At 37.9% G+C, this 20,956-nt stretch overlaps 1 protein-coding gene across 7 annotated transcripts in view; it reads right to left on the bottom strand.

Annotated features, from left to right (window-relative positions):
- LOC149078912 (uncharacterized) overlaps positions 1 to 20,956 on the bottom strand; it is a 34,297-nt gene that overhangs the window by 11,551 nt on the left and 1,790 nt on the right. The window contains exon 1 of one of the 7 annotated variants that reach the window (XM_089241111.1): positions 1,371 to 1,652. The exons of 4 other annotated variants lie outside the window; for them this stretch is intronic. The gene's annotated coding sequence lies outside the window, so the exon portion shown is untranslated. Of the gene's footprint in view, positions 1 to 253; positions 674 to 1,370; positions 1,653 to 20,956 lie in introns of those variants that run through there. 2 more of the 7 variants (XM_089241110.1, XM_089241114.1) reach the window with 2 other exon arrangements.

Here is a 20,956-nt window from a genome sequence, read left to right as displayed (position 1 = left end):
ACTTTCTAAATTTGTATTATACCGTCACTACAGTGACTTATCAATTCACCTCATTTATCTGCAGTGATTTCACTTATTACAAAAATATAAATCGCCAACTATCATTCCTGTTTTCAGTGTTAAAAAACTGATACCACATAACTAATCAAACTGATAAACAGGTATAATCACACACACAACCCCTTTCCACCATATTGTTACAAATAAAGTAATGGGAAAAACAGAAAAGCTAACTAATGAATAAATTTCATACTCTTGCAAAACCATTTTCACTCATTCATTTCAACATTCTTGCAGCATTTCACTTGCATATACTGCTTGTTGACACTAGCAGGGAAAGGGAGGGACCTAGAATCAATTCAAAAATAAAAATCTCTCATAAAGAGCCTCAAGCCGCGCATCTGCAATACAGTGAAGCCTTGCTATAACGATAAATCCATCTACAACTATATTTTTCAAGTCTCTTTTGGAAATGTCTGTAATATTGAACTGATGCCTCTTGATAAAACGATAATCCCTCTATAACAATATTTTTTCCTGGTCTGAGAATATTGTTATATCAAAGTTTCACTGTATTTTGTATATTGGGTAGGGCGGCTTCCCTTCCCCTTTCTCTCTCTATTAGTGAAAAAATAAAAATCACCAAACAGAGCATCATACGTCTATTACGCCAGGATTACACTATAAAAGTTTGATAAAACATCTTTTATAAAACTTTAAAAAAAGACAACCAATATGCTTATTGGATGAACTTTTCAAGTTTTATATAATAACTTTTACAAAACCTTTACAGTGGAGCCCTGGCCTAAAACACTTGCTCCACTGCATAGCAACCAGATTTACCCTGCCTTACATGTTTTGCAGGATGATATCGAAGCAAATCATTTCCCAGTTCCCCCGGACTACAATTGAATTCATCAGGAAGAATACAGTTGAAAAATATTCATCATAGCATTTCTAGAAAATCCAAAGCCCACAAAAGTCTCAAGCAAGTAACCCATGTATTCAAAAACAAACAAAATGGTTTAAATCATGGATTTGAGACAATTACCCAAAATTGTGTAAATAATCTTGTAACCTCTCTCTATGAATTTATAATAAATTAGTCATAAAGAAATAAATATATTGATTCTCTGGTTATTTCCCATCATGATTTTTTTTTTTTTTGTAAACAGTAATAAAGCTTTTAACATGATAAAAAAAACAAATATTCATGTTACACATATGGATAACTGGTAGAAATATCTGATCGATTGGTCTCACAATAATAAATGATGTTGTAACATTAACAATGCAATTCCTAGGATTAGCAACATATTTATCATAGCATGGAGAGAGAGAGAGATGGAGAAGCTATAATTAACAATCACTTCAACAAAAACGGAGATGTTCTCACACTTAATGAACGCATGTTCGAAAAAATGGATATAAACATTCCCTTGTGGTATTAATTAAATCCTCATCGACGCACAGGAAAGACTAAAGAAAATGATAATCCGCACTTTTTTTTTCACGCGCAAGGGATGCCGAGAGATGAAAGCAAATAACGCGGCGAGACACACACATTCGCGAGTAGAGAGACGTCTCGCATCGCGCACCGCACACACACCAGCTGCCCGTGTTATGACAAGAATTATGAGAAGAAAAAAAAATCGATCGGATTCAATCACAATTTGGCGAGTGGTGTAGTTGGCGGTCAAAATATTTTCGCCAATTTTGTAAAATGAAGATGTAATAATGTCATAAAATAAAAAATGGAAAGGTTATAAGACGACACAAAATATTTATTTATTTTCTTCGGTTTTTTTTTTCCTCCGAGACAAGGAAAAGGAAATGTACGGTGGATGATTCATCCTGTTTCATTTACGTATTCGTAAATTTATTACTTCGTAGTTTCAGAAGAAATGTAATAAATATGGTTTTGCAGGTGTTGAAAAGAGATAATCATTTATTTTTTTTTTAATTTTGTTATTTGTCGTTATTATGGTTACCTATTCAACATAAACGAAATGTTTCGCAAACGCGTTTTTCTTCGATTTTTTATCGTATCTACGAGCAGGTGCTGCCATGAAATAAGAAAAGAGAATTATACGGTTTTTTTTTTTTTTTCTCCCTTTCTCTTGCACAAGATAAGAAACATTTCTCATGAGAGATAGAGAAATACGTTACTCACACCTGTGTGTTGGTAATTTATTGCATTTTCATGAGCAGGACCGCACTCAGGGGGAGCAGGCTGGTCTGGTGCTCCGGGCGCTGGACCGGAAGGGACACCGACTTGACCCTTTACTTATTAACTCAGGGCAGAGGTGTGCCTTCTCGGGGCCCCGGGGCAGACTTTTCCCTCGCAATCCCACTTGAAAGGGTTATTATTATGCAAAACAAGTGTAAAGTTTTGTGGCCCCCCCCCCCATTCAGCTCGGGACTCAGGGGCAGTGCCCCGGCCGCCCTAGCCTAGTTACGGCCCTGCTTTAACTGTTTCTTCTACATGGCAAGGAGTGCCAAAATGACGGTTTTCCCCGGGTGACAAAGTATGGTGTTGCGTCCCTGTTCATGAGAGCATTAAAAGAAGTTTCGACTGTAAATTTTATGACAGACGCAGTTTTCCTGCCTACGTTTATCATAAAATTTTAATAAAATAATTCAAAAATATACGTATAAATCGCACAGGAAAAATAATGAGATGGTATCAAAATATACATATCCATGAGTACAGTCGGCTGCGGCAGGGCCGCAACTAAGGGGGGAGCAGGCGGGTCTGGTGCCCCGGGTGCTGGACCAGAGAGGGCGCTAATTTCACCCGTTAACCTATCCTTCAACATTACAAGGGCGCGCCGAAATGCGTGCTTCACTTTCTCCCTCTCACACCTTCTCATTCTTCTCTTTATTTTTTATCCCCCCCCCCCTCTTTCTTTTATAAATTAATAGTAGAAAGAAGCAAACTATGGGGAGGGGATCACTAAACAAGAATGTAGAAAGAGCAGGAAAGAGAAAAAACAACTTCCGTTCATAGGATTACAATAAAGCTTCGTGATGATGAGAAAAGACATCAAAAGAAACAGGGAGAGCTGGAATGAATTTCTTCCATTTGCGTTTGTACGAGAAATTTCGTCCCTGATCGTTAATGGGATTAAGACGTATGTCTCTATCTCTTATATAAGAAGCTATTTCTAAATTATTTTTCTTTTCAAAGCAGACTTCTGGACCACCGTGTGTGTCATCGTATAGGTCGTAGTGGCATATAACCTGCATGTGAAAATGTTTTATATCAATAATTAAATCTTTAAGAATGGAAGGGGTGGTTCGTCCTGTTTTTGCAAAAAAACGCCGATTTCTCTATTGACATCTATAAAACTCCGTCTATCCCCCATATTTCCCAATTGTACAACCTCCTTCCAATTGTACGCATCAAAAATTCTTCGAGATACTTCAAAGATTGTAAACTTGTGTTTAACACATGTACACACCTACTAAAGCTGCCTTTGGAGGAAACATGCTAGTTGATTAGAGAGGTGAAGGGCGCAAGGGAATCTCTTCCAGAGGAATTTTAAGACACTAACTTTCAAAAAATAACATTTTAAGCTGAAAGAAATATATTAAAATAGCATATAAGATCTATTCATTTCAATATATTAATGAAAAATTTTAAATTTTTTTTATCATCTTTGGTAGATGGACCCCTTATTCTTCTACCTTTTCGTATGCCTGTGTACCCAATTCTAACCTATTTTATGGTATTATTCCCCACTAATTAAAACATTTTACGCTCGCTAACGAACAAGCTACAAAAAAAATTGTTTGCATTTCTTTCATCATGGATACTAAGTTGAAGACACAATAACGAGAAAACACTACGTATTGTTTAATGATATTTTAATGACAATTTGAGAAAACGTCATCACCGAAAATTTCACTGAAGGAACAGCAAAACGTCTATATTCCCATTTATCAAGTTTGTTTCATGGGAAAAGAAGAGCAATTCTTATTTTATAGCAGATTATTTTTTTGCATGTAATAATTAAATGAATTTTTTGTCTTCTTTTGAACATTTTTTCAGAATTTTTAGTGCGTGACTTTGTCTATTTTATTGTTTTTTTCGATGTTTGTGTGCTTCTCTTATGGTTGATCAAAGTCATTTTGTTTCAAAGAACACTACTTTGAACAGAAGTTCCACTCCACGTACCTACAAATTATTCCCATGTGAAAAAAAAAAAAATAGAAAAAAATAGAAAGAAACTTTTTTCTCTTGGAATTCCTGGATCATTTCGCTCTGAAAAGGCTCAGAATGCTTTGTATCCAACAGTAAATGGCAATACAATGAAAAAACAATTATTTGTTTTCTATAAAATTTTCTTTCTTTTAAAAACTTAATGCACGTAATTTTTTTCCCTCCGAGAATTTCACAGAATAAATAAACAAATATCGACAGAGAGAGAGAGTGAGCGAGTGAGAGCCGGAGCGTGAAGATTTTGTGGCCCTGTTACTCCAAAAAGAAACCTTTGTGGCTCTCTATAATTACTATCGTAGGCATACGGAGGTTGTCAGGGCTCTCTCCAAGCTAGACGCCCTGGAATTATCTTTACAGCACATTTTTTTTTAAATTTTTGCACCATATGTTACACAGAGAGCAACAGGCCTACAACGATTCAATTATTCAAGCATCGCACTTCAGTCATAGTTAGAAAAATTGACGACTGTTGGCAGCACTACAAATAGTGAGCATTACGCGGAAACAAACTTCCCGTTAGGTTCTAAACACGTACACGCACATTCCAGCATCTACCAATTCGTTAGAAGTTAAGTAGAGGAATATGGACCAGGTGTATGTATGGTTTTGTAGTGGTAGCAGTAGTATATGTTACGGCCAAAGCCCAAAATTAGCCATTTCACGTATTGGTCAATTTCGCTGTGAATTGACCAGCCAATCCGATCTTTCCTTGATCGCTGGCTTTGGCCAATCGATTCATGAAATGGCATGGAGTGATCAGCCAAAGGCAAAAGAAAAAACTCATGAGATATTAAATTTATTTATTCTTTATTTATTATTACCACTTGTTGCAACAAGGTAGGTAAGCTACCATGACATTTCTAATTGCACAACAAATCAGACATGGGTGAAGATACGGGGGGGGGGCAGGGGTTGGGACAACAATCCCCTTCCCCCCATGGTGGATGGCTGAGCCAACTAATCTAATGTGTATGCATTTATATGAATTGACATCATCATCTTGCCCCCTCCCCCACAGCCTTTGAAGTCAATCTCCGCCTAAATGCCCCCAAACCAAGGGTGCGACAGACAGAGCTCTAACTCTGGAGCCCGGGACAGTTACCATCATTTTCTTTTTCACGCTATAAAGTCGCTATGGAAGGGCCCGTGAAAAATCCCAACCTAGAGGCTTTGGGGCCATTTAAGTATTACGTCAGCAGATTTTCAGCCATTTCCCCCCCCCCTTGTCAGCAAAAGTCAGCGAAACTCTGACGTCCCCCCCCCAAACAGCAAAATTTCGTCGCAGCTTAGAATATTTCACATCTTCAAAAAGGGGTGGTTGATGACGTAAACAACCTTCAAACACCACCCCCCCCCCACGTGTTATCAAAAGTCAGCAAATCCGAAACCCCCTCCCCCCCCTCGATGCTGACGTAATACTTTAATGACCCCTTTCCTCCAGGATGTGTAGGGGGGGGGGAAATCGACGCTTACCAGACCGTTAGCACTGGTCTAAAAAACCATGATCATAACCTTATTTGCCAATGTTATTCACTGCTTTAACGAGTACCTAGTATTGTTTCATGAGACTGGCCATGGCACCCACATGGGTAAGGGCTGACAGGACTTCATCCCTGTGCCCGGGACGATTGTCATCACTTTTTGTTTTTCACGCTATAAATTAGAGGGGTCCGTGAAAAGGTGGCAGGGGGACTCGCCAAGGGTAGGGGCCTAGGGCCTCCTGCTCCAGGATGTTTAACTCGTTAATGGCAGTAAATTGCGGTATAGCGATATGGCCGGAGTTGGTGTGTGGTGAAGTAGGATGTGTGGGATATGACCGTGGCTTTTTCCGCAGAGCCGTTTTCGTTATACAGCGACACCTGTAAGTGAAATTCAAACTTTTTTAATTAATCAAAAAGAAAAAACTCTAGGCCATGATGAGTATTATAGTGTTAACTCTTTCCAGCACACCTCCAATACGTTAGAAGTTCAATTGAATAGTAACGTGGAGGTGTGTCTGGTGTTTCTCTAGTGTAAACTTGGCGTTTTTATGTCAATTTCTTGATTTGTCATTAATTTTCGAAATTTGTCCAGGATTTCTCGTCCACCCTGTATAGCAAATTTATAATGTGAATAAAAAACCAATATTAATATAAAATTTATAATATGGCCTAAAAATTTAGAAAAATTACGGGATTCATCCCGGGCTGGAACGAGCCCTGTCAGCAACTGCCCTCTCCCTCCCAGTGACTTTCTTGTAAACATATTCAAAGGCGAGGCAGCAACTACATACTACTTTGTCAGCCGAGGCAAGTCCGAGTCCCCCGTAATGTTGTTAAAGGGTAAATTCAGCGCCCCCCCCCTCTAGTTCAGTGCCCGGGGCACCAGACCCCCCCCCCCCCCAGTTGGGCCCTGTTCAAAAAGGCAAAAGATTTTTCAAGGATATTTCAAGATCTCGTGGTTCTTGAAACAGACATTCAAACACCGACTAATGACGTTATTCACAGGCTATACCCCTTTTGCAACTTGCAACTTCTTTTTTATTCATTACTAAAAAGCGGCATTCACACACGAAGAAAACGACATCGAGTGTTCCAGTGCTTCCATTGAATAGAACTTTGTCGGGGTTCCCGGATAAAAGACTCTACACAACTTTATAACACTGTAGTTACTTAGGTCGAAGCATCCTCAATGGACTTTATTCGTATTCTTGGCGCCTTTGAAGACTGGAAATAACAAACCACCACCATTATTACACGACAAGAGGTCGGACATATCATATTCCTAAATATGTGAGACCTTATTTGTCACCATGGCGGTGCTCTAGATGTAGCCTACCCACGTGGTGGTGGAGACTCTTGGAAATGATGTACATAAATAGAGAGAGAGAGAGAGAGAGAGAGCAGTATATTATTCTGCTCAAACGCCATAAGGTCACCTTTTGTTGTTGTTTATGAAGCGTAACTTGAAGAGCGAACAAAACCCAAGAACCACTCGCATGGGATACGTTGAGGATACGCTCTTCCTTATCATCATCATCCTGGTTTAATTGTGAGGCTGCCTTTCGTGTTATTATTGTTATAGAAAACGCCGTGACGGAATCTCTCAATTCTATATCGGACTTTGTTTTATGCATGCGTGTGTTTATTTATTCATTTTAATAAAATAAAATAAAAAAAATACTACGAGTTTTATAACAACTTTGTTACAACCTTTGGAGCGAGAGGATGAGCGTGAAAAAAAGAGACGCCGTCTTTATTATTATCATCATTATTATAACACGTTGGCCTGATTGAGTTCACGATCGGACGGTGTTGTATGAATTGTTAATGATTCGCAAAAAAATTAACAATCATTACGTCCCCGTACGTTTCGCTTTCGGTGTGTTTGCGATTATAATCAGAGGTAGAAAGAAAAACTGTGTGTGTCTCACGTATACAGTGACGTCCTAAGATGATAACCCACTCACTCAGTTTGTTTAATAGACATCCTCAAAGCGTAAATAGTCTTGAAACAAGGATGACTGTTAACTAGAGCCCGGAAGTTTAGGCACCAAAGATGATCAAAATAGGCACTAAAAAGCATTTATTGTTAACGGAAGAAAGGAAAAATAACTGAAAACCTAGACATTAGGTGTCCCAAAACTGACTAAGAACTGGTTGCACTTACTACGTCTAGTGTTTGAATTATATTTTATAATAACTGCTTTATTTCCAAAATTAAATTGATTTCATGCCAAAAATGAAGTGTTTGTGGTCCCTCGGGATTATGTCGATTCCAGGGCCAGCATTACCAGACGCGGGGCCCGTAGAGAAAATGGTTGTGGGACTCCTTCGAATTACGAATGTGATTCTCATGTATTTCTCGCATTATTTGGAAAATTCATTACAATTTTTATAGTTGAACATGTTTCACATTGTTGTAAAAAAAAAAATCATTCATATTACCACATATGCTGACATATACTTCAAGGGCAGGGCCAGGTGTTATACAATCCTGGGGTGTTTCTGGTCAATTCAAACAAACACTAAATACCTAAAATAACTTGCAGTGTAAAAAAAATAAAATAGGCTCCTAATGCAATACGTCGACTGATGATCAGGATAATTTCAAATCTTTCAATGCAATTTGTACAAGGTGTTTCATTGGAACATTGATCAAGTGCTCGCGTGCACCAAATCTGACCCGAGCACTCTTGGTGTTTCAGAGAGCAAGGGGTTGAAGCAGCACCTCCTAGATATAGAAGGCCTCCGCAAGCTGCTCGTGACGTCACGCAAGTAGTCCATCCATAGGCGGAGATTGACTTGGAAGTCTGGGGGAGCAAGGTCATTATTGCTGGGGGGGGGGGCACGATGATGATGATGTCAATTCATCTATACATATATACATTAGATCAGTCGACTCCACGTTTGACTCTGGGGGGGGGGGGCAATGCCCGACCTACGCCCCCCTTCCTCCCCGTATCTCCGCCCATGAGTCCATCCTCACTCGAAATATTCAGAGGAAAAAAAATCCGCTGCACGTGTTAGTATCATCGTTGTGCGGAAAAGAAACGATCGGGTAATTGGTAATACGTGTGTCGAGTGTATGTGTGGCCCCTAACATATTTATATTGTCAGAGTTATGCTTGTTTCATGTGCTACTGGAGCTGCTACCTGGCTTCTATACTTTGAAGTGAAAATGGAAAATTCTAGAACGCCAAAATAAGAAGCGAAATAGGATGCTGCGGTTCAAAATGTTTCAAACTTGCCAGGTAGTCTTACCGGACTACTCTCGTGACGTTCAGATGAACTTGGCAACCAGTGCGGAGGCCTTCTATTTCTAGGAGCTGCTGGTTGAAGATGCCTGTACTAGAGAGTCGTCATCCCAGAAATAGCAAAGTAATTATGTGAAGAAAAAAAAAAGTTTTAACATTTCTAATGATCATTCGATCAATGACCGCGGATATATGTGTAGCATCACATTAAAATAATAAATCACGAATTTGAGTCACGAGGAAAGTCCCAGAGTGATCAATCAAACCACAACGTGAAAAACAATCGTCCTTTATTATTTCAATGAGCGTCTTTTTCCTTATGACCGTGTCTCGCCAGGGACATAAAACAGCAACGATTCAACACCCACAAAAACTTGAAATCGTGTCAAAACCAGCGCAGGCCTATTGTTCTTAAGTTTAAATACAGCGGAGGGGGAGCGAAGAAACCAGTATCGAATCGAATATAGAGCTGTCACGAATCGAAATTACTACTCAATTTCCCGAGATCTCAATGCTCTGGAAACACGCAAACAAAAGATTTGTTCCACTAGGAGGTCTACAAATGCAAGACTGCGCATGATCTGTGATAGCGTTTTTCATTCACTATTGGACGCAGCACATAGATCTTCCTTCTAGATCATGCATCGATGATGTGACAATAAAAATCTCACATTTGGAGGCATGCAAATGACATAAAACAAATAGAGTGGATGATTCTCCGATTCTTCAAACAAGAATATTCAACATATCTATCTAGGAGAATCTATTCTCGGTCATTACGTTCGGAATATGCAGGGGGTGTCACATAAATTACGTCCCATAAATCAACACGGATTTATTAAATATAGATCCACTGCGTTACTAATCTTCTGTATATCAATAGTAAAATCGTCGACTTACTTAGTAAGGGGCCGTTCAAGTATTACGTCAGCAGATTTTTAGACCCACCCCCCATCAGCAAAAGTCAGCAAAACTCGGACCTCCCACTCCCCTCGTCAGCACTTCTCCCTACCTCCTAACGCATATTGGGATCAGATACGTACGCGGGGGAGAGGGTGGCACGAGCCCTGGTATGTCCCCCCCCCTACCCCCGATGATAATTTTTTTTTTGATGCAAAAATATTATCATCGGGGGTAGGGTGGGTTGAAAAACAAATCAAAATTTCGGAAGAAATCATCGTTATATATGTTACTATAATCAATTTCTGTTAACTTCAATGCTATTTGAAGGCTAAGAACATAAAATTTCTCTTTAAGAAATTCATTGCGACCCATCCTCTAGGCCACAAATGCTAAACTTATGACCCACGGGCCAAATGTGGCCCTCGGGGTTATCTGATGTGGTCCGCCACCTCAAACCTAATTTTGCCAAAATGAACAAAGTGGCACGTTTACAGATAGCTTAAATGATCCGTGGCACAATTCCAGAGTATTTAAGTGGCCCGTGTCACATTTTCAGATCACTCAAATATAGGCACGTTCACAGATCAGTTAAGTGACCGGCAACGCATTTACAGATCTCTTGAGTGACCCACGGCACAATTCTAGAATACTTAAGCGGTCTGTGGCACATTAAGAGATCCCTTATGCGACACAGTTTTGGAGCACTAAAGCGGCCCGCAGTGCAGTTCTACATCACTCAAGTTACCCGGGGGACATTGCCAGATTATTTAAGTGATCCGCGGCATACTTACAGATCATTTGAGTGACGCGCGGCACAGTTCCAGAGCACTTAAACGGCCCACTACACATTTCTAGAACACTTGAGCGGCTCGGACACATTTCCAACTCACTTGAAGGATCATCGGGACATTTAGAGATCACTAAAGTGGTTCTATAGAGGGCTTATCAATAGGAAGAATGGTAGTTCAGGTGCCCACAAACTGGCGAAAGTTTCTTCTCGTTTTTGGTACACCCAGTAAGATGGCATTAAGATTATCTCATATTTTTTATAAAGGGTGGTTGATGACGTAAGCATTATTCAACCCCCCCCCCCCATTGTCATCAAAAGTCAGCAAACCCGAACCCCACCCAGCCATCGATGCTGACGTAATACTTGAATGACCAACTCGATGTGATTTATACAGATGTTTCCTAAACGTTCGATACTGTAGATCACAGCATGCTGTCTAATGAACTCAGCGGAAATTTAGTTTTTTATGGTTTATTTCTTATACCACAAATAGATTATTAGATTATACAGTAGAATATAATTTAATAGATTATAGAATATAATTTAATAGATTATAGAATATAATTTAATAGATTATAGAATATAATTTAATAGATTATAGAATATAATTTAATAGATTATAGAATATAATTTAATAGATTATAGAATATAATTTAATAGATTATAGAATATAATTTAATAGATTATAGCATGCTTCTGTGGGATTGGCATCGAGTGATGGATTGTATCCTGCATCAGGTGTTCCTCATTGCTCTATTCTGGGTCCCTTATTATTTGTCAGTTTTCTAAATTATTTAGCTATGCAATTGAAAAATAGCTTGTTGTTTGCTGATGTCTTAAAAAGTTTTGGCCATACGGTATTCATGATGGTGATTCTTCTCTCGTTATTCAGAATTATCTTTGTGTGCGCTTTATAACTGGTGGGTTATGAACCGTTTATATCTCCATGTAACAAAGTGTTTTGCCAATAGCTATTCTAACAGGAAAATGCCTCTCTCTCATTCTCATATCATATAGGTGATACTATTTTGGAAAGAAGGGATTTTGCAAAGGATCTTGGCGTTGTTTATACTATCGATTTTAGTTTTTCTGAACATATAGATGATATCTGTGCTGATTCCTTCAAGAAAATAGGTTATATGAACAAAAAAAAAATGTGATTTTTAAAAAATATCGATTGTCTCTTTGTTTTATTCAATGCTTTGATAAGATCGAAATTGGAACAGTGTCGCCCTTATCAGACGCGGGGGCCCGGTGTGAAAATAATTTCGGGGTTCCTTAGCCCTGATTTTATACCTTTTGCGGGGGAAAGAGAATACCGGGGATCTAAAGATTCATGCATTATAGAGGAAAAGAACACGCCCTATATAGAATATACAGGAGAATGATGAAAAATATCCATTCACAAGAAAATATAGATGAAATTAAATGTAAATGAACACAAAAATTAATCAACATTTTGATCATTTGATCATTTGATCATTTTTGTCGCACCACGGTCATTTTCTGCACACGAGGGCTAATTAGACCGGGACCTACAATTTATTGCCGATTCCGAACGGCAGGCTTGTTTTTTATACTCGTCGAGAGGTTGGTGCGCTAACCCCTCGATGGGGGACTCCCTGCGGTAGCAATTTTTGCTGCGGTCATGTCGCCATTTTTGTTGTACCCCTGTGTCAGGAAAGTTTTCTGAATTTTGAATCAACATTTTGAATCGATGAAAAGTTTTTCAGAACTGAAGAAAATTTTAAATTGATGAAAGACATAATTTGAAAACTAATGAAAATTAGGGTCCAATGATCTGAGAGCCAATGAAAATTTAGAATTGATAATTTAAAAATGAGAAATGATTGAAAGATATAATTTCAGCGCCTATAAAGATTCACAACTAACGAAAGAAAAAAAATCTCAGAACTGATGAAAACTCAGAATAAATGAAAGAAACTATTCCAGAATATTGATGAATATTCAGAATTTGTGAAAGTGTAACAATTCCAGAACAGAGGCGGGAGGAAATAATTTCAGAACTGAGCAAAGATGTAATTCCAAAATTGATGAAAATTCCAGAATCGAACAGTTTAACCACAAACCTTGTTTACCAATGTATTTGAAATATACGTACTCTGTACCCTTTTTTCACTTCTATTACCATAAGTGCGGGGCCCAGTGCGACCGCACCTGTCCCACACCCCTAAGGGCAACTCTGAATTGGAATATGTTGCTGTTGTTTTGAAACCCTTTTTATAGCACTAATATAAGTAACATTGAATCAGTCCAGAATAATTATTTACGTTTTGTTTATTTAAAAAATATAAAAATACTGGTAGTAGTAGTAGTAGTAAAATATTATCTCTGCTACGTATCTCAGAATTTCTTTCAAGATCCAAAGTCTTCAACAGAGATGTGATTATTTGTCGTTTTCATTCTTCCATAAATTACTCACCAATAGAATGGATTGTGCTTTTCTTACTTTCCAGAATCAATTTCTTGATGCCGCTATATAACACACGCTCATCAAAGCTGTTCGCCACGAAGTTTTTTTGAACAAACACAGGGCAGTATTGCGCCATCGAGAAATTTTGTAAAATGTATAATAATATGTCTCTTAATTTTGACATTTTTGATTCATCTACACGTATTAAGAGATTTATGATGCAATGAGTCACCGTTTCCATCTCATTTACCGCATTCTTTTTTTTTACTTTCTTTCAATTTTAACTTTTCTATATTTTTCTTCCCTGTTCATTCTTATTTGACTAATTGTTTGCATTTCACATCCGTAATTGGGATTTATAGTTTTACCCTACTAAACCGAACATGCACTTCGCCCATATTCCTCTGCGGAACTTCTAACGAATTGATACGTGTTGGAATGTGTGTACGTATAGTAAACCTTTTTTTTTTCAAAAATCACTAAAATGTACCCATATTTTGTGCCATAAATTTTTTTCAAAAATAATTTTAGTAAGAAATGCGTTAAAGTATGTAACGCTATAATGCTGAGATACACACAAAGTTTCGAGGCATTTGATCAGTGGGGTTCGAAGAAATGTTCCTTATCTAACAAAAAGCTTAGTTTTAAGAAAAGAGCATTTTAGTGGAAAACAACATTAGCGTATATAATGCCTGTCAGCAGTTTAAATTAAAATATTTCTAGCACAGGTAAGGTAGAACAAAAACGTGACCATAGACGCAGAAAATTTCATAGTATTCAAAAATGTGTCTTTTGGAAAATTTGCGTGCACCAACCTGCTAGATACACCTCTCTAGATAGAACCTCTCCAGGACAGTGGTTCTCAACCTTTGGAAGCCTGCGGCCCGGTTTCATTTATTTTTGTAAGTAGAAGACCCGGTAACACACGATTAACGGGGAATGAATGGGGAAAAAATTCAACGACCAATCACTCGCGGCTGTATGAGTGATGCCAGGATCAGGTACCGGACCGCGTCCCTCAAGGGACAGAGTCCGGGTCTTGTCTGGCTCTTCAGGTACCGGATTGCGGCCCGGCGGTTGAGAAACAAATGCTCTAGGAAGTAATACACCAACCCCCGTAAGCGCTAGTAACAGAAAAATTAAGATATGAGCTCTTAATCGCACACCCAACATTTTACAGGACTATGATTAACATACTTCCAGTGATTTGCTTTCGTGCGATGCCCCCTATCGACGAAAACGTGAACTAATTTTTTCTGTACCAAAAAAATTGAACTTCTTCGTGAGAATAACTTTTTCGTGAACCGCATTCAAATATACCAATTCCTTCAATTTTTATGAATTTTCTATTTACGAATTTATGGGTCACCCTGTATAAGTCAAGAACTTTTCTCTGGCGTGCTGTGGTATAAAAAGGTAGCGGCAAATTTCTTTTATTGGAACTTGTTTCATGGCCACTGGCCCCGAGCGAAATTCATACGGCCACCGAATAGGAGTAGGTGGAGGGTAAAAGAAAAAAAGAGCCGTGGAAGGTCACGGACAAGCGGCCAATTCAATTGAAGATTCCCTGGACGGATCATGCTGATCCCTTGGGAATACGTGAGGATTACGTTATTATTAAAAAAAAAAAAAAAAAAGTCTGAGAAAAAAAAGAAACTAGAACACATTTCCACACACAATCACAGGTGTGGCTTTTGCTTTTCTGTATGATGCACTAAACTTGAAAAATGCAACCAATAAGCGTATCGGTTGCATTCGAGCAAATGTAACCATTAGGCTTAATGGTTGCTTTTTTTGAAGTTTTATAAATAAACTCTCATAAAACTTTTAGTGCAATCCCGGCCTAAGTGGTACATTTCCAAATCACTTAGGTGACTCTCGGCCCAGTTCCAGAGCACTTCAGTTAGTCTTGGCACATTTACAGATCATTTAAGGGACTGGCGGCGCTGTTGCAGATCGGTTAATTAAGTAGCCAGCTACACGTTTTCAAATCAATGAAGTGAACTCTCCTAAATATTGAACACCCTTTTGTGTATTGTTGTTGAGGACTTAAGTACGTAGGAGGTCTCGCAAGGCCGTAGCGAGAGGGAGGGACTTGGGAGTCTGGTCCCCCAAAAATTGAGAAAATGACTGAAAAAAGGGGGGAAATGATGGCCAAATCTATTGTTAGACCACTTTGGTCTCCCCCCCCCCCCGAAAATTCAAGTGGTTCCCCCTGCGAACGAAATTTCTGGCTACGGACCTGAGGCCTCGTGATAATCAGATTCGGAACTATGAGGTTTTCAGAGTGAGAATATAAATTGGTAGGCAAGCACCTCCAGCTAGATAGGGCCCCCTATAATATCTAATTGCCGGTCCATCTGATGAAAGCCATTCGCTTCTTCCCGAATTTTCATCATTGTTAGGAAAACCATTGTTGCAACCAGTGTTGCTGTTAATTTATTTCTCGGTAGAAAGTATTATTAAGAATAACTTGTTTATAATATCTGATAAAGCCTTTGCGTGGAGTTGAACATTGTGTGACGAGAATAATCAATATGACATTGATAATCTTCATCATAAGAATGAAGGCCAAAAACAAACGAATAATAAACAATTTTCTTATTTTTCTATTGTTTAAATCACGTATCGTTATTGCCCATCTGCATGGTATGCAAAATGAACTCTCGTTAGTTTGAAAACTCCGGAAGTTATTACACTGTTTTTAAAAAGAATAAAGAAGGATAGTGTTTATAGTGTTACAAAATAAAAAAAACTTCATCACATACAGCTAGGGAAAAACGGGTAAACATCACGTGAAATGTTTCACTACAGGTTAATGGAGTGAGTAATTTGCCATAAAATCGCCAGCTATTGCTGGAATCTATGAGGTATTGCCAATAGCTGGAAGTAGAAATCACAACTGCAAACAGCAGTGAATTAAAATGAATTAATTTTTTTTTAATTTCACAATAATATCTTTGAACACATATGACAAATAATATAATTAGGATGGCCATATCACTAGACCCTAGAATTATCCCCGCTGTATTTCCTGTATCCGAACTCCATTTCCCGTATTTTTGAATCCCATGATTCAGAATTTATGAGTAAAAAAATACAGAAATTTACAGAGTTGAATTAAATTCATATAATTAACACAGGAAATAATTTCTCAAAATGAATGAGGAAATTAATGAGAGCAATCATTTTAGAACGGAAGAAAATTCAGAATTAATGACAGAAATAATTCCAGAATTAATGAGAAAAGGGATGGAAAATAGCTGGAGAAGTAATTCCCGAATTGTATAAAAGAGTATATATTCCAGAATTAGTGAAAGAAATATTTTCAGAATTAATGAAAGAAATATTTTCAGAATTGATGTAAGAAATGTTTTCAGAATTAATGTAAGAAATGTTTTCAGAATTAGTGAAAGAAATGTTTTCAGAATTAATGAGAGAAATGTTTTCAGAATTAATGAAAGAAATGTTTTCAGAATTAATGAAAGAAATGTTTTCAGAATTAATGTAAGAAATGTTTCCAAAATTGAAGAAAACTAAAAAAATTAGTAAGAATTGAAAATTAATATTAGTAGTAATTGCAAAATTAATGGATAAAATAATTGAAAATTAATGTAGAAAATAAATGAAATTTTAACAAGAAATATAATTGAAAAATGATCAGAGGCCCGTCATTTTGGGGCTCAGGGGGGCCGTTGCCCCCCCCCCCACCGGCTTTTGAAAATACACTAAAAATTATATATATATACACACATATATTGACTACATGTCTTTGCCTCCCCCCCTAAAGTTTGCCCCCTCCCCCGGAAAAAGTTGAAATGACGGCCCTGAAAATGATGAGAGAAATAATCCCAGAACAAATGAAAAAAATTCAGAATTTATGAAAGAAATTATTTCAGAACTAGAGTGAAAACCTTCGATGATTTGGGGAACACCTGTTTGATTCTCGGACCCATTGACTCGCCCATTTAGACGCCACTGTGAATAATTTAATAATAATAAGATGCCACTGTTTAAGACCACCGAAAGAAAAAGTCATCCAAAAAAATTAATCTCAAATCCAGGAAAAGAATCTCCACAGTTTCCTTCCGGTGTTGGAATTAGAATGATCAATGGACTCCCAAAATACGCCATTCCGATTGATTACTTAATTCAGCATGATAATGCGAAATCAGCAAATTACATCCAGATCTTTGATACATACTAGGGCTGGACGAATCTCCAAAAAGATTACATTTCCAGTCGGGCATGTAACAAAAAAAAAATAGATGCCCGAATCAGAATTTTACATACCCAAAAAATATTATCGCCAGATTTTCTTGAAAATTTTTTAGAAACAAATTGATTTGCATTAAAATAAAGAAAGTGATGCGTTCTTTTAAATCGAAATTTTGAAAGAACATATGAAAATTCAAAAAGGATTTGCCACCAATTAAAAATCTAAAATTATTCAAACCACTAATTACGATTTCCCGCACTGTTGGCGTTGGAAAAGAAATCACTGAGTTACAATTCACCTCGCTTATAGTTCTTCGAAATTTTTCTCATTGCCTACTACAGTCGAATCCCGATTTAACGAATACCGTTATAGCGAAAATCTCGTTTTAACGAACACTTTTCTAATCCCCCAGAAAAGTTTACATAGGAACAATGCAAAAAATTGGAATTCCTTTATAACGAAATGATTTCTCCGGTCTCTTGGAGTTCGTTATAACGGGATTCGACTGTACTTCACTCATTCATTGCCTACTACTGAAATTAAGTGAAAGAAAATTTTCACTAACCCGCGTAAATGAGAGAAATAATTACCGAACCTGTGCAAAAAAAAGGAGGAAAATTTCCTTTATGACTTTTTATATAAATTTCATCTATTCATTCTTTGCTAATCCGATAAACCACGTTAAGCTGGGACTTCTGCTGTCACCTATTGAATAAAAAACTAAATTATCTGTGATAATTCTTTAAATTAAATGTTTTAAAACGATGTGCAGAATGAAAATGAACATGTGGGTATAAAGCTATAATATTTTTATTTTTATGCCGCACACCGGTGTAAATGTTATGCTTCAAAATACCGGTTGATATACTTTTGATTTTTGTAAAAAAGTGACCGGTATAACATATTCACCGGTATTTTGGGGCATAAAATTTACATCGGTATGCAGCATTAAACACAAATAATCTATGGTATTATAACACATTTTGTTGGTATTTATTCTGCGTTAAAACCAACTATACTTGAAAAATTATAACAGATTATTTAGTTTTTATTTAATAGGTGGCAGCAGAGGTTCCATATGTTTGTGATGGATATTTTTTTCTTATATTTTTGTGTAAGGGAAATACACACAAATATACATTTTCTACGATTTTAGAACCAATCGCATAATTTTTTTCCCTTTCGGATACATTAATTGTATAACAGGGCCATAAAATTTCTTCTTTTTTTTTTTTTTTGTTTTTTTTTTGGAGAAATATATTTTTACGTTTTTGTGCCAACTATGAAGTCTTTTCGTCCATGAATACCATTAGGATGTGCTATTTCGCTGAAAGTGAAGTTTTCCGTTTTCTAAAACAGCCCAGTTGCAGTATATGAGGGGCCCCATGACCACATCCACGACCGCAATTAGATGGACAAGTAGGCAGGTTAAAGAGTGAAATTCGCTCCCCCCCCCTCTGGTCCGGCTACCGAGGCACCAGACCCTCCTGCTAAGAGCCCGAGCGGAACGCTGTTAAGATGCTCGCAGTGATGGTAACTCGTGGGAAATTTCCCATATTCGTGGGAAAAATTGGCCAAAATTGGTCCATATGGGAAATTTCTTGGCGTTTGTGGGAAATTTTGGAAATTTGGTCAAACAAAAGAATTTCTGTTGAAAAAAATATATAAATGCCAAACAATGCTTTTCTAGTGTAAAATAATTGACTACATATTTCCACCGATAGATGGCAGCAAAAATTTCGGAATGTGTGGGAAAAATTTAGTCAAAAGGGAAATTTTTGAGGGAAATTTTGCTTGACGAGGTTACCATCACTGGATGCTCGCCTACCACCGTGAAGGTTACCGTCAGGTCCCGGACTCAGGAACCGGGGAAACAATATAGGTAACAAGATATTTTCCCTGACGAGCTTGATGTGACCACCGATAGATGATGCCTTCATCTCCAACCCAACTCGATAATGGTAGTAAATTGTGGTACAGCGATATGGCCGGAGTTGGTGTTTCGTTATGTAGACCCCCCCCCCCCCTAATTGCAGATCTTGCCGCACCGGGCTGCAAAATATTAGAACCGTAAAATACAGGGTGATTATGATTAAAGTTCCCATACTCTGAGCAGTTTTTCTCAAAAACGTATCCGAATACAGCCAAATTTTTAGGATATCTTAATGAGACTATGGGACAGAGATTTATGAAATAAATATTAAAAAAAAACCGGTTCAATTTTCGACCACCAGGTGAAAAAATGGCAGCTTTTGATTGAATTTTCCTTTTTTCCCCCATGGACTACATAGCGTATGTATGTACCAAGTTTCAATGGAATACGTCCTCCAGAACGGACGCTACATAACATAGGTCGCAGTAGTGTCAGTATATTGACAGGTGCTACATTGGTCTGAGCAGTGTCATTATACTGAAACTACTCAGGCCTACGTAACGCCCGTTCTCGTCGACATATTCCATTGAAATTTGGTATGTACGCTATATGGACCATGGGAAAATGTGAAATGCAATAAAAAGTGCCACTTTTTCAACTGGTGGTCGAAAATTGAACTTTTTTTACCATAAATCTCTCTCCCATGATCTCATTAAGATATCCTAAGAATTTGGCTGTGTTCGGATAAATCGTTTTTGAGAAAAACTACTCACACAAACTACGGAACTTTAATTATAATTACCTTGTATATATCAAAATACGGTGACTACACAATCGCATTATGGCTGCCAAAGAAAACAGTTCTGTGAAATTTCACTCGTGTTTGTAGGAATGGAAAATTTAAAAAGAAAACAAACAAATTTTCAGTTGTTTTTTTAATATATACGTATATGCCCGCTTCGGGCATGCGGTCGAAATTTGTACATGCCCCGGGCATTTGTCCAGTCCTGATATAATGCGTATACTGTCACACAGTACAAATCTGTAACACCATTGATCTCGTTATTGATCTCAGCACCTCTCTATTACAAACAGCCTAACTGGTTTTTATTTTCGTCCTTAAAGAAGAATATTCCATACTCGGGCAATAAACCCATTCCAGCTACCCGATAAAAAGAAATTGTGCCTGTAACAAACGAGCTGTATGAAGTAAGTAACAAAAGGAGGGATATTATTGCTTGTCGACAGCAACGGTTGACTGAGCGAGATCGTATTACAACGCCGTTGGCCGCTTGAACGTATTATTCGAGTTACGTTACCTTCCTGCAGCTTCGACGTCCATTTTGGTGGCTGGTCGATCGGTTCCAGGTAAATGACGGGGAAAATAAGATCAATGCAAAAATTTGATATCTATCTCTATCTTTTTAGAATTTTGAGGCCCAACCTGGAAGCCAATTCACATCCGAGGTGATGCTTGAATAGACACAAATACCGTTATTTGTACTCCACTTCCACTAACTTTCAAGGTTTGCCCATAATACTCTGCCCTGGACTTGGAAAGTTGCGAACAGTGTAGTAACATTGACATGGGCCCCCGAATCTAGGGCAGGGTCCCCTAGACTGGGATCTTTGGTGGGCTCCCAAGCCATGCTTTTCACTGGCCATTCTGTAGTGAATTTATAGCATGGAAAAACAAAAAACGACGATAATTGTCACGGTCCCCATGGCTAGAGCCCTACCTAGTGGGGGCCACGATTGAACTACCCGAAGTGGTCGC

The sequence above is a fragment of the Pholcus phalangioides genome, unplaced genomic scaffold (assembly GCF_987345545.1).
Source record: "Pholcus phalangioides strain wild (caught in Gottingen) unplaced genomic scaffold, Ppha-v1.0 ptg000013l_1, whole genome shotgun sequence".
Classification (NCBI taxonomy): domain Eukaryota; kingdom Metazoa; phylum Arthropoda; class Arachnida; order Araneae; family Pholcidae; genus Pholcus; species Pholcus phalangioides.
Note: the sequence above shows the minus strand (reverse complement) of the source record. Positions and strands in the feature narration are given on the sequence as shown.